Genomic DNA, 12,563 nt, shown 5'->3' on the forward strand with positions numbered 1-12,563 from the left:
ATGGAAAACTTTCCAAATTTGGATAAATATATAAAATCCAAGTATAAGAAGGCCAAAGTCTTCAATCAGATTTAATCTACACAAGAGGACACATACATATTATTACCAAACTTTCAAAAATCAAGAGAAAAGAGAGGATCTTAGATGCAACAAAAGACAAGAAGTAGATTGCAAATAAGAATTTCCACAAAGGCTAACAGCGGGCTTCTCAGCAGAAACCTTACAGGTCAGGAGAAAGTAGAATGACATATTTATTGAAAGTACTGAAGGAAAAAAAAAAAAGAAAGAAAAACTGCCTCTGAACAAAACTGTACCTAGCAAAGTCATACTTCAAAAATGAAGAAGCGATAAAGTCTTTGTCAGTCAAACATAAGCTAGGGATGTGTTCATCCCCACCCATCCTACAAAAAAAAAATGCTAAAGAAATTTCTTCAAGCTTGAAGGACACTAATTAGTAATAAAAAACATTTGAAAGTATAGGCCAGGCATGGTCGTTCATGTCTGTAATTCTAGCACTTTGGGAGGCCAAGATAGGCAGATCACTTGAGGTCAGGAGTCTTAGACTAGCCTGGCCAACACGGTGAAATCCCATCTTTACAAAAATAAACACACACACACACACACAAATATTAGCTAGGTGTGGTGGCACGAGCCTGTAGTTCCAGCTACTTAGGTGGCTGAGATACTAGAATTGCTTGAACCCAGGAGGTGGAGGTTGTAGTGAGCCGAGATCATGCCACTACACTCCAGCTTGGGCAATAGAGCAAGACCCTGTCATAAAACAAACAAAAAACACCAAAAATGTTTGAAAGTATAAAACTCACGGGCAAGAGAATGTACACAGTCAAATTCAGAATAGTTTAATATTGTATTGGTATTATATGAATCACTTATATTTTTAATATGAAAGTTAAAGACAACATATTAAAAATAACTACAATAATTGGTTAAGGGATATATAATATACAAACATTTAAATTGTGATATCAAAATTTTTAAATGTGTAGTGGTGGTGGAATAAAAGTGTAGAGATTTTCATGCAATCAAATTTAAGTTATTAACTTAAAATAGTCTATTACAAGATGTTTTCTGTAAGCCTCATAATTAAAAATTAAAAACCTTTAATAGATACATGAAAGATAAAAGAGTAAAGAATCAAAACATACAGTTAGAGAAAATTAATTACTCACAAAAGAAGACAGTAAAAGAGGGAGAAATGAATAAAAAATCTCCAAAGCAACCAAATAGCAATTAACAAAATGACAATAGTAAGGCCTTGACTGTAAATTACCTACAATGTAAATAAATTAAATTATCCCATAAAAAGACATAAAATGGCATGCAGCTATATGCTGCCTATAACAGACTAACTTCACTTTTAGGAACACACATATATTGAAAATGAAAGGGTGTAAAAGATATCACCCTATGCAAATAGAAAGCAGAAGAGATTGGGGTAGCTATATTCGTATCAGATAAAATAGACTAAGTCAAAACTGGAAAATGAGACAAAGAAGGTCATTAGATAATAATAAAGGGGTCAATTAATCAGAAGGAAAAATTACATATGCACCCAACATCGGAGTACCTAAAATATGTAAAGAAACATTAATAGATCTAAAAGGAGATACAGACTGTAATACAATAACATTAGAGGAATTCAAAATCCCACTTTTGACAATGGATAGATTATCCAGACAGAAAATTTATAAAGAAACATTGACCTTCAACTTGATATGGTTTGGCTCTCTGTCTTCACCAAATCTCATGTCAAATTATAATCCCCAATATAGAGACTGTTGGGGGTGGTTAGATCATGGGAGTGCATTTCTCATGAATGGTTTACTCATGAATGGTTTCGCACCATCTCCTTGGTGCTGTTCTTGTCCTAGTGAGTAAGTTCTTGAAAGATCTGGTTGTTTAAAAGTGTGCAGCGCTTCGCCATCACTCTCTCTTGCTCCTGCTCCCACTATATAAGATGCCTCAATCCCCCTTTGTCTTCCACCATGATTGGAAGCTTCCTGAGACCTCCCCAGAAGCAGAAGCCACTATTCTTCCTGTACAACATGAATAACCATAAGTCAATTAAACCTTTTTCTATAAATTACCCAGTCTCAGGTATTTCTTTATAGCAATGCAATAATGGACTAATACAGAAAATCAGTACCTAAGAGTGGGCACTGCTGTGAAGATAACTGAACATGTAGAAGCAACTTTGGAACTGGGTAACAGGCAGAGTGTGGAGGGTTTCAGAGGAAGACATAAAGATGAGGGAAAGTTTGGAACTTTCTAGAGACTGGTTGAATGATCCTAACCAAAATGCTTGTAGTGATATGGACAGTGAAGGCCAGGCTGAGGAGGTCTCAGATGGAAATGAGGAACTTATTGCGAACTGGAGTAATGGTCACTTTTATTATACCTTAACAAATAACCTGACTGCATTATGCCCCTGCTCTAGTGATCTACAGAACTTTGGACTTCAGGGTGATGATTTAGGATTTCTGGTGGAAGAAATTTCTAAGCAGCAATGTGTTCAAGAAGTGGATTGGCTGCTAACAACATGTGCTCATATGCCTGAGCAGAGAAATGACCTAATGTTGGCACTTATTTTTAAAGAGGGAGCCAAGCATACAAGTTTGGAAAATTTGCAGCCTGGCCATGCAAAGCTCATTTTCAGGGTAGGATGTCAAATGGTCTGTAGAAATTTGCAGAAGTAAGAAGGACCGAAGGGCTAATGGTCAAGACAACGAGGAAAAGGTCCCTAAGGCATTTCAGAGACATTTGGGGCAGCCCCTCCCATCATAGGCTCAGAGGTCTAGGAGGACAGAATGGTTTCCTGGGCTGAGTCCAGGACCCTGCTACACTGCACAGCCTTGGGACACTGCTTACTGAATCCTAGCCACTTCATTTCCAGCATTGGCTAAGAGAGGCCCAGGTACAGGTCAGAATGCTGCCTCAGAAGGTGCAAGCTCTTAGCCTTGGTAGCTTCTATGTGATGTTAAGCATGTGGGTGGGCAGAATGAAAGAGTTGAGGTTTGAGAGCCACTGCTTAGATTTCAGAGGATGTATGGAAAATTCTGGTTGTCCAGGCAAAAGCTTTTTGCAGGGGCAGAGTGCTCATGGAGAACCTGTACTTAGGGCAGTGTAGAGGAGAAATGTGGGGTTGGAGCCTCTGCAGAGTCCCCACTGGTGAACTGCATAGTGGAGCTGTGAGAAAAGGGCCACCTTCCTCCAGACCCCAAAATGGTAGATCTACCAGCAGTTTGTACCCTCAGCCTGGAAAAGTCACAGGTGCTCAATGACAGCATGTGAGAGAAACCATGGGGACTGAGCCCTGCAAAGCCACAGAGGCAGAGTTGCCCACAGTTTCAAGAACCCAACTCTTGCATCAGTGTGCCTTGGATGTGAAACATGGAGTCAAAGGAGATTATTTTGGAGTTTTAAGATTTAATGACTGCCCTGCCGGGTTTCAGACTTGCATGGGGCCTATCCCCTTTCTTTTTCTTTTTCTTTTCTTTTCTTTTCTTTTTTTTTTTTTTTTTTTTTGAGACAGAGTTTCACTCTTCTTGCCCCGGCTGGAGTGCAATGGCATGATCTCAGCTCACTGCAACCTCCGCCTCCCAGGTTCAAGTGATTCTCCTGCCTCAGCTTCCCGAGTACTGGGATTATAGGCATGTGCCACCATACTCAGCTAATTTTTGTATTTTTAGTAGAGACGGGGTTTCATCACATTGTCCAGGCTGGTCTCAAACTTCTGACCTCAGGAAATCTGCTCTTGTCTGCCTCCCAAAGTGCTAGGATTACAGGCATGAGCCACAGCGCCTGGCCTATATCCCCTTTATTTTGGCTGATTTCTTCCTTTGGAATGGGAATATTTACCAAATGCCTATATTTTAATTGTATCTTGGAGGTAACTAACTTGTTTTTGATTTTACAGGTCCATAGGCAAAAGCAGCTAACCTTGTCTCAGAAGAGACTTTGGATTTCGGACTTTTGAATTAATGCTAGAATGAGTTAAGACTTTGGGGGACTAATGAGAAGGGATTATTGTATTTGAGAAGGGCATGAGATTTGGGAGGCCAGGGGTGGAATAATATGGTTTGAATTTGTGTCCCCACTAAGTCTCATGTTGAATTGTGGTCCCCAGTGTTGGAGATGGAGACTGGTGGGAGGTGGTTGGATCTTGGGAGTGGATTTCTCCTGAATGGTTTAGCGCCATCCCCTTGGTGCTGTTCGCAGTGTAGTGACTGAGTTCTCTTGAGATCTGGTTGTTTAAAGGTGTTTATCTCCCCCCTTGTTCGCTCTTGCTTCTGCTCCTGCCATTTGAGATTCTTGCTCCCCCTTTGTCTTCCACCATTATTGGAAGCTTCCTGAGGCTTCCCTAGAAGCCGAAGCTTCTATGCTTCCTGTACAGCCTGTGGAACAGTGAGCCAATTAGACCTATTCTCTAAAAATTATGCACTCTCAGGTGTTTCTTTATACCAGCATGAGAATGGACTAATGGAAACTACACATTAGACTAAATGGTTATCCATTTAGTCTAAGACGTATATAGAATATTCCATCCAACAACAACAGAATACATGTTCTTTTCAAGTGTACATGGAGCATTCTCCAGAACAGGTCATGTGTTAGGTCACAAAGCAAGTTATAACAAACTTAAGAAGATTGAAGTCATACCTCATATCTTTTCTGACTAGAATGGTATAAAACTATAAATCAATAATAGGAGGAGTTTTAGAAAATTCATAAGTACATGGAACTTAAACAATCTGCTTCAGAATGACCAATGGGTCATTGTACTCAATGGTGAAAGTTGAAAGCTTTCCCTCTATAAGAGAACAAGACAAGGATGGTTTCTCTCAGCGTTTCATTCAACATGATACTGGAAGTCCTAACCAGAGCAATTGGGCAAGAAAAAGAAATAAAAGGCATCCAAATTGGAAAGGAATGATTAAATTTTCCCATATAATCTTATATATAGAACACCCTAAATATTTTGCCAAAAACCTATTAGAACTAATAAGCAAATTCAGTAAAGTTGCAGAATATTAAATCAAGATATATAAATCAGTAGCACGTCTACACATTAAAAACAAACTATCTGAGAAAGAAGCAAAATCTCATTTATGATAGCTACAAAAAAAAAAAAAATAGGGCTAAATTTAACCAAGGAGGGGAATGCCCTGTATACTCAAAATTATGAAACATTGAAGAAAAAAACTGTAGAAGACACAAATAAATGGAATGATATTCTGTGTTCATGGTTTTGAGGAATTAATATTGTTAAACATCCATACTGCACAAAGTTATCTACAGGGTCAATGTACTGTCTATCAAAATTCCATGACATTTTTCACAGAAATAGAAAAAAAAATTCCAAAGTGTGTATGAAATCACAGATTTTGAATAGCCAAATAAACATTGAACAAAAAGAACAAAACTGGAGGCATCACACAACCTGACTTCCAAATATACCACAAAGTTATAGTAAAAACCATTTGTAGCATAAAACAAAAAAAGTTATAGTAAAAACCATTTATATCATAAAGCAGATACACAGACCAATGGAATAGAACAGATAGACAGAAATAAATCCACATATTTATAGTCAATTGATTTTCAACAAAGTTTCCAAGAACACACAATAAGGAATAGACAATCTCTTCAATAAATGGTGTTGGAAAAACTAGGTATGAACAGGTAAAAAAATAAAATTACATCTTTATCTCACATTGTATACAAAAATCAACTTCAAATGAATTAAAGACTTAAATGTAAGAACTTAAACTGTAAAAGCTCTATCCATGACATGGGTCTAGGCAATGAATTTTTTATATGAACCCAAAAGCACAAGCAACAAAAGCAAAAATAAACAAATGGAATGACATCAAACTAAGAAGTTTTTGTACAGCCAAGGAAACAGTCAACAGAGTGAATAGACAACCTATGAAATGGTATAAAATATTTACAAGCCATGCAGCTAATAGGGGGTTAATATCCAAAATATGCAAGGAACTTGAAAGACTATTACCAGATTTTTAAAATGGGGAAAGAAGCTGAATAGACATTTATTAAAATAAGACATACATATGGTCAATAGGTATATTAAAAATGCTCAACATCACTATTCATTAAAGAAATGAAAATCAAAACACAATGAAATATCACCTGACATCTGTTACAATGACTATGCTAAAATGATGAATGATAACGATTATTGGTGAGAATGTGGAGAAAAGGCAACCCCTGAACACTGTTGGTGGGAATGTAAATTAATATAGTAATTATGGAAAACAGTATGGGGATTCCACAAAAATTAAAAAAAAAATCTTGCATATGATTGAGCAATTCCACTACTGGGTGTATATCTAAAGGAAAGTAAATCAAAAATTGAAGAGATATCTGCATTCCCATATTTATTACAGCACAATAGTCAAGATACAGAATCAACCTAAGTAGATGAATGGATGAAGAAAATGTGGTATATATACACAATGAACTACTAGTTAACTGTAAATATGAAAAAAAAGTCCTGCCATTTGGGTCAAATGGATGAACCTGGAGGACATTATTTTAAGTATTATAATCCAGGTGCAGAAAGTGTAATCTCACTTATAAATGTAATCTGAAAATGTTGATCTCATAGAAGCAGAAAGTAGAATGGTGATTAGCATAGGCTAGGGGTGAGGGAATACTGAGCAGATACTGGTCAAAGATTCAAAATTTCAATTAGGTAGGAGAAATAAATTCAGTAAATCTCTTGTATAACATGGTGAGTATAATTGAAAACAATGTATTGTATTCTTTATAATTACTAACAGAGTAGACTGTAAGTACTTGCACTACAAAAATTAACTATGTGAGGTAATACATAGTTAATTAGCTTGATCTAGCCATTCCATAATCTATACATATTTCCAAACAACATATAATACACAATAAATATATACAAATTTTACTTGTCAGTTGAAAACATTGAATACATTAATACATAGCAAAACATCTGAAAGGAGATTTTAGAATACAATAATCAGTGAACACACAAAAAGATATTCATAAATAAAATTTTAAAAGTCCAGTATGTACAAGACAGAGTTCACTGTTGCCAAGGATAATTTGAAATAGGCACATCTATTCCCTTTCGGTAACTGTGTAAATTGTGTAGCATTTCTAGAGAATGGTACTATATTTATCTTAAAATATGCAAGCACATTAATCTGGAAATGTATTCAAGCAAAGAGAAAATACGTGTGAAAATATGTTCATGGCATTAATGTCTGTACTACTGAAAAGAACTGAAAACAAATTGTGTCCATCAATAAAAGAACCGGACAAATTATTTATAAGCCATACATAATAAAACATTATGCAGCTGCTTAAAATTACAGAGTTTTTTGGGAGATATCTAAGACATGAGTGAACTAACACAAATATATGACTGAAACCATTGGCTAAATGCATTTATTGATGTGTGACTGGAATGGAGAAATGGAATAGAGAAAATTCACCAGAATGTTGACAGTGGTCTTCTATGAATGGAGGGTCTTAGCAGATGTTGTCAATGCTCTTTCCATACCCCCCTAGCCTTTGTTTTTCCTATACAAGCTTTGTGGTGCTCTACTGGCAATTTCTGGAACTCTGCTTCCCATCTTTCTCCAGCCCTATATGTGGAATAATCAGGAAGTGAGGAAAAACAAAGGTTGGGAGGACAGCCGTCTGGGAATGATAAATGGTATTTAGAGAATAAACACTCCAGCTTCTTCCCCTTTGGGTACAGGGGTTTACAGCTGTGAGGAATGGTCCCTGTTGTCTCCCAGAGGTCCCCAGCAGATTGAACTCCAGTTGTTTTCAGCAGTCAACTATTCATTAAGACACCCTCATTGGATTCTTTACATTGTCTTTATTCCACACTCTGCTAAGAACGCTTCCTGATTTCACCTTCCGCATAGGTCAGTTGCACTCAAATCTTTGCCATAGCTGCTGCTTAGGAAAGCATAAAAAAAATGAGTTGTTTGAATTTTTTCTTTCTTTGTACTCTTTTTTACTGCTTACATATTTTTCTGTGTTTCTATATACACATGTAAATTATTTATGGTCCTCAAAATGAAATACTCACTTTCATAGGTCTGCAACAAACACTCTTGACTCATAAACACCCTATCTGTGACCAACTGTTCATGCCATAGTTCCCTAAGCTTCTTCTGGACACTCAACTATAGTTTCCTAGGAACAGCCTATCTTCTCTCCTGACCTGCTAGAAGACATATACAGCAGCTTTCAGCATATCTCCTTCTCTAAGAGTATAATTAACATGAGCACAGTGCACAGTACATAGGCAGTGCTCAATAGTATCTGGAAACTGTATTAATGAATAAATGAATGATGCCAAAGTTTGCTACTGAAATCTCTAAACTTCTGCTCCTGGAATTGCCTATATTCTGGGACTAATCAAATTCTGCTTTGAGTAAGATATCTTTTTTCAAATATCTGTCTAGGCAGATGATCATTAAGCACCTGGGTTGGCATGTGACCTAGGCAAGCTGCTTAAACTCGCAAAGAGTCAGTTTTCTCTACTTGAAAGTGATGGAGTGTTGATATGAGGATTAAAGGAGATTATTTATGGATAGCTTTGACAGTGCGTAGAGGGAATTCAAACAGCAGAGAAGCATATAGATGTATCAGGACGTGTTCAACCTTTGAAGACTGGCCAGTTCCACACTGCACTGTGTGCTAGAGTTCTTTGTTAGGAATGTCTGCTGGCAAGGCAGTAGGCTGGAAATCAGAATCACTAATAATTTAGGAACTGCCTTTATATTTTTACACCTAACTTAGACATCTAAAAGAGTTTTGTTCTTTGAATATTCTAAAAGTGAATACCCAAATTTATAGGTTCCAAACTATTTAATTTATATGAGTATTTTATTGTCCTGGCATTCCATTTTTAAAAGCAGATTTTCCCCTTTGCCTTGGACAATAATAGGTCAAAGTTTTAATTACCATATATCATAAACTCCTCTTAAAGCAATATAAAAAATATATATCCTATAATTTCAACAAGCTTCTACAACCATGTTTATTCACAATTATAAAGGCCAGAAGCATCGTTTTTCTTCTACATAAAACTTCCGTTAAATAACAGTTAAGTGCTGCCCTGCTCCCTGCAGTATATGTAAACTGCTAGATATGTCTTCCATAATGTTAAAGATGTCTCTAACTAGCTTGTCTAGAGATTTACATTACTTAAGAAGTCCCATTGCTGGGAAAATTTCCATGTACGTAAAGATAAGTTAAAGCTCCTAAACATGCTTTCCCAGTGACTAAAGATGAGATTTGTGTGATTTGCCTTTGTGAGTCTCTCTCTCTCTCTCTCTCTCTCTCATATTTATCTGCCCTATTTGCTTATCTTTCTATTGCCTCCTATTCTGACCTCTACTTGGAGATCAAAATGTCACCCTTGTCATTGCAGATGTGTATACATGTGATCTTTAGATATGGTAGATGAGGCTTTTCTTTTCTTTTCTTTTTCTTTTTTTTGCACTTGACTCTAACTGCATTTGTCAATGTTCTTCTCCATTGTCTTCATTTCTGTCGAATATGCAGTATGTATACATACATGAAAATGCTATATTCATTTTAGGAAATATTCATTTAAGCATAGACTAGAAGACTTTTTAGGAGAAGATTTAAAAATGTGCAAGAGGAAAAGCTAGCTGCCTTATAAAGTACAATTACATCAGCTCTATACATTGATAAAGGAATTTTTGTTTTAGGCTTGCAAAATATTTTTGCACACTATAATTAATTTTATATCTGTATTCCAGAAATATGGAGGAATACAAAAGGTTTGAAAAAAATTCAGAGGAGATTATTAAGATGAACTGAATTTCCATAAAAGAAGCCAGATCGCTATCTAATAATGGCAATGGGCATATAGAACATGGTAGATAATTTTGAGCAGGGATCACCTCGTCTCCAGCTTACACTTCTAAGAAAACAAATATTTTCAAGAAAGGAGAAAGAAAACAGTATTCTGATCATGGTAATTCTAAGTTTTCAAATTCCTTGTGTATGTGTATGTTTCGGATTTTGAAGTTCTTTCCCCCTCTCTACCCCCCGCCCCGCCCAGAAGTTGGTATATTTAGACTTGCTGAAAAACAGAGGAACAGATATTTAATACCCTAGCAAATTTCTCAGTTCTTTGTATCTGTAAGCTGGTTTGTTAAAGCCTTGAGCAAACCTTAACATTGCTATTAACTGGTGACAAATATGCAGAAAAGCTAGAGTCTCTAATATGCTATCATTTGCCTTATTGGTAAGTAAGTACATTTCTTTTCTTCTTTACCTACTGCGCCCATGAGGAGCCCTACCTGTTTTGGTACAACTTAGAAAAAGCAATGCCATTAGTAAATATAATGGTGTTTTATGTTTTTGTAATGCAAATAGAATGTCTGTACCAATGGCACCAAGCCAAAGGTAGAACCATTTGGTCTGAAAGTTTTATTCAAAACAGATCTGTGCTGATTTTGTCTCTGTCTGTGACTGAGACAAATTAAACAGCAATTGTATGAGACAGTCTTTTGTCTTCATGGAGAACTAAGATGTCTCTTATACATGAACTGATATTTTATTATTTTGTGCACTTACACTTTTAATTAATGGTCTAGTTAATTATAGTTGAATTCAAGTCAAAATTCTGTAAAAGTGCAAGTGACTGGCATCCACATTAATACCAAATTGTTCATCAGGAGTCTTGTTATTAGAGTAAATACCAACAAAATTTACTATGATTGGTCATTATTTTAAAGTGTCCCAATTTTAACATTTTTTTTTTTCTGGACAGTTGTGTTTTGTTAGGGTTGAGTAATTTAAATTCATCATACAGAGTCTTGCTCTATCATAAATTAAGGAAATACTAAGAAAAAGCATGCAGATTTACAGGTTGACAGGCAGTCGGAGCTTTATGTTTTAGGAACGGTTGAGGTTTGAATGAACATTAGATCTTTTTACTTGAAGGAATTGAAAACATTCTTAAATAGAATTCCATCTCACCCAAGTTAGCATCAAGGTTGGTTGGGACAAAGGTGATGAGTATGGGAAGGGGATTTAAGAAACAGTGTGATTGCTGTGGGAACTGATATTAAAAGCCCCCCAGGGCTAACTTAGATTCGGATTGCAAAACTTGGCCTCTCATATATAACTCCTATATAGAACAGGTGGAGCCATCTCCTTTTACTACAGTTTAAGAGGAAGTTATACATGATACTTCCTCTATTTTTTTAAATCAACTTTTAAGTTCCAGGGTACATGTGCAGGATGTGCAGGTTTATTGCATAGGCAACCATGGTTTGCTGCAAAGATCAACCCATTACCCAGGTATTAAGCCCAGCACCCATTAGCTGTTCTTGCTGATGCTCTTCCTCCCTTCGCCCCGCCCCCTCAATAGGCCCTAGTGTGTGTTGCTCCCCACCATGTGTCCATGTGTTCTCATCATTTAGCTCCTACTTATAAGTGAAAACGTGGTGTTTGGTTTTCTGTTCCTGCATTAGTTTGCTGGTAACAGCAGCTGCCAGCTCCATCCATGTCCTTGCAAAGGACATGATCTCATTCTTTTTTACGGCTGCATAGTATTCCATGGTATACAGGTATGACATTTTCTTTATCCAGTCTACTGTTGATGGGCATTTGGGTTGATTCCATGTCTTTGCTACTGTAAATGTATATAAAATTGACACAAAATACACACCTGATTAATGGTTTTCACAAGGGGTCTTCATCAAAATATTAGAGGAGACAAGAAAGCAGCAACATTAATATGAATTCAGCTTTCCATGTCATGTGAGTCATCTCTTAATTCCCTTTACTGCTACCTATTTTTCCTATCTTCTTCCCACCATAGATGATAGTCACTAAGAGGGATATCCACTCTGTGAGAGGAGGTTAGGGGGAAGACGAGACTGTAGGACCCTGGGCTCCATTGCCCACTATAGACAAGGCAGTTTCACTCAACTGTTTCATGCTTCACTATTCTATGTAAAATATGATCTGAAAAAGTTCTACTGATAAATATAATAGTATTTCATGTATGGTATATACAATCATTATTTCAGTTCTATTATATAGTATGTATAATATAATGTAGTATAAGATATATATTATTTTATTATTACAAGTTATACGTGTGTGTGCATGTGTGTGTGAACATATATAAATTCTTTAAGGTAGATGTTGACGGTCTTAGTATATGTGGCTTCATTTCACTAACTTAAAATAGCAGGAAAAAAATTTTTAAATAATTTTAAAATAGCAGGAAAAAAATTTTTTAAAGAAATTCAGCCTAACTCTATGGGTGGGAGGGAAGAGTCAGCATGACCTCAGTAGAGCAGAAATTTTGAGCAATACTTGTAAGACCGAAGGCAAATTGATGTTTATCCCACCAAATATTATACTTGAATTCTTTCTAGTGTGTTTTCCCTTTTATACCAATGGTTCATCTACCAGAAAAAAATTGATGTATCATTATTGTTTAACTTTAATTTTTTTCTGTTTCTATTACATTTTTG

Source organism: Chlorocebus sabaeus, chromosome 9 (assembly GCF_047675955.1).
Source record: "Chlorocebus sabaeus isolate Y175 chromosome 9, mChlSab1.0.hap1, whole genome shotgun sequence".
Taxonomy (NCBI): domain Eukaryota; kingdom Metazoa; phylum Chordata; class Mammalia; order Primates; family Cercopithecidae; genus Chlorocebus; species Chlorocebus sabaeus.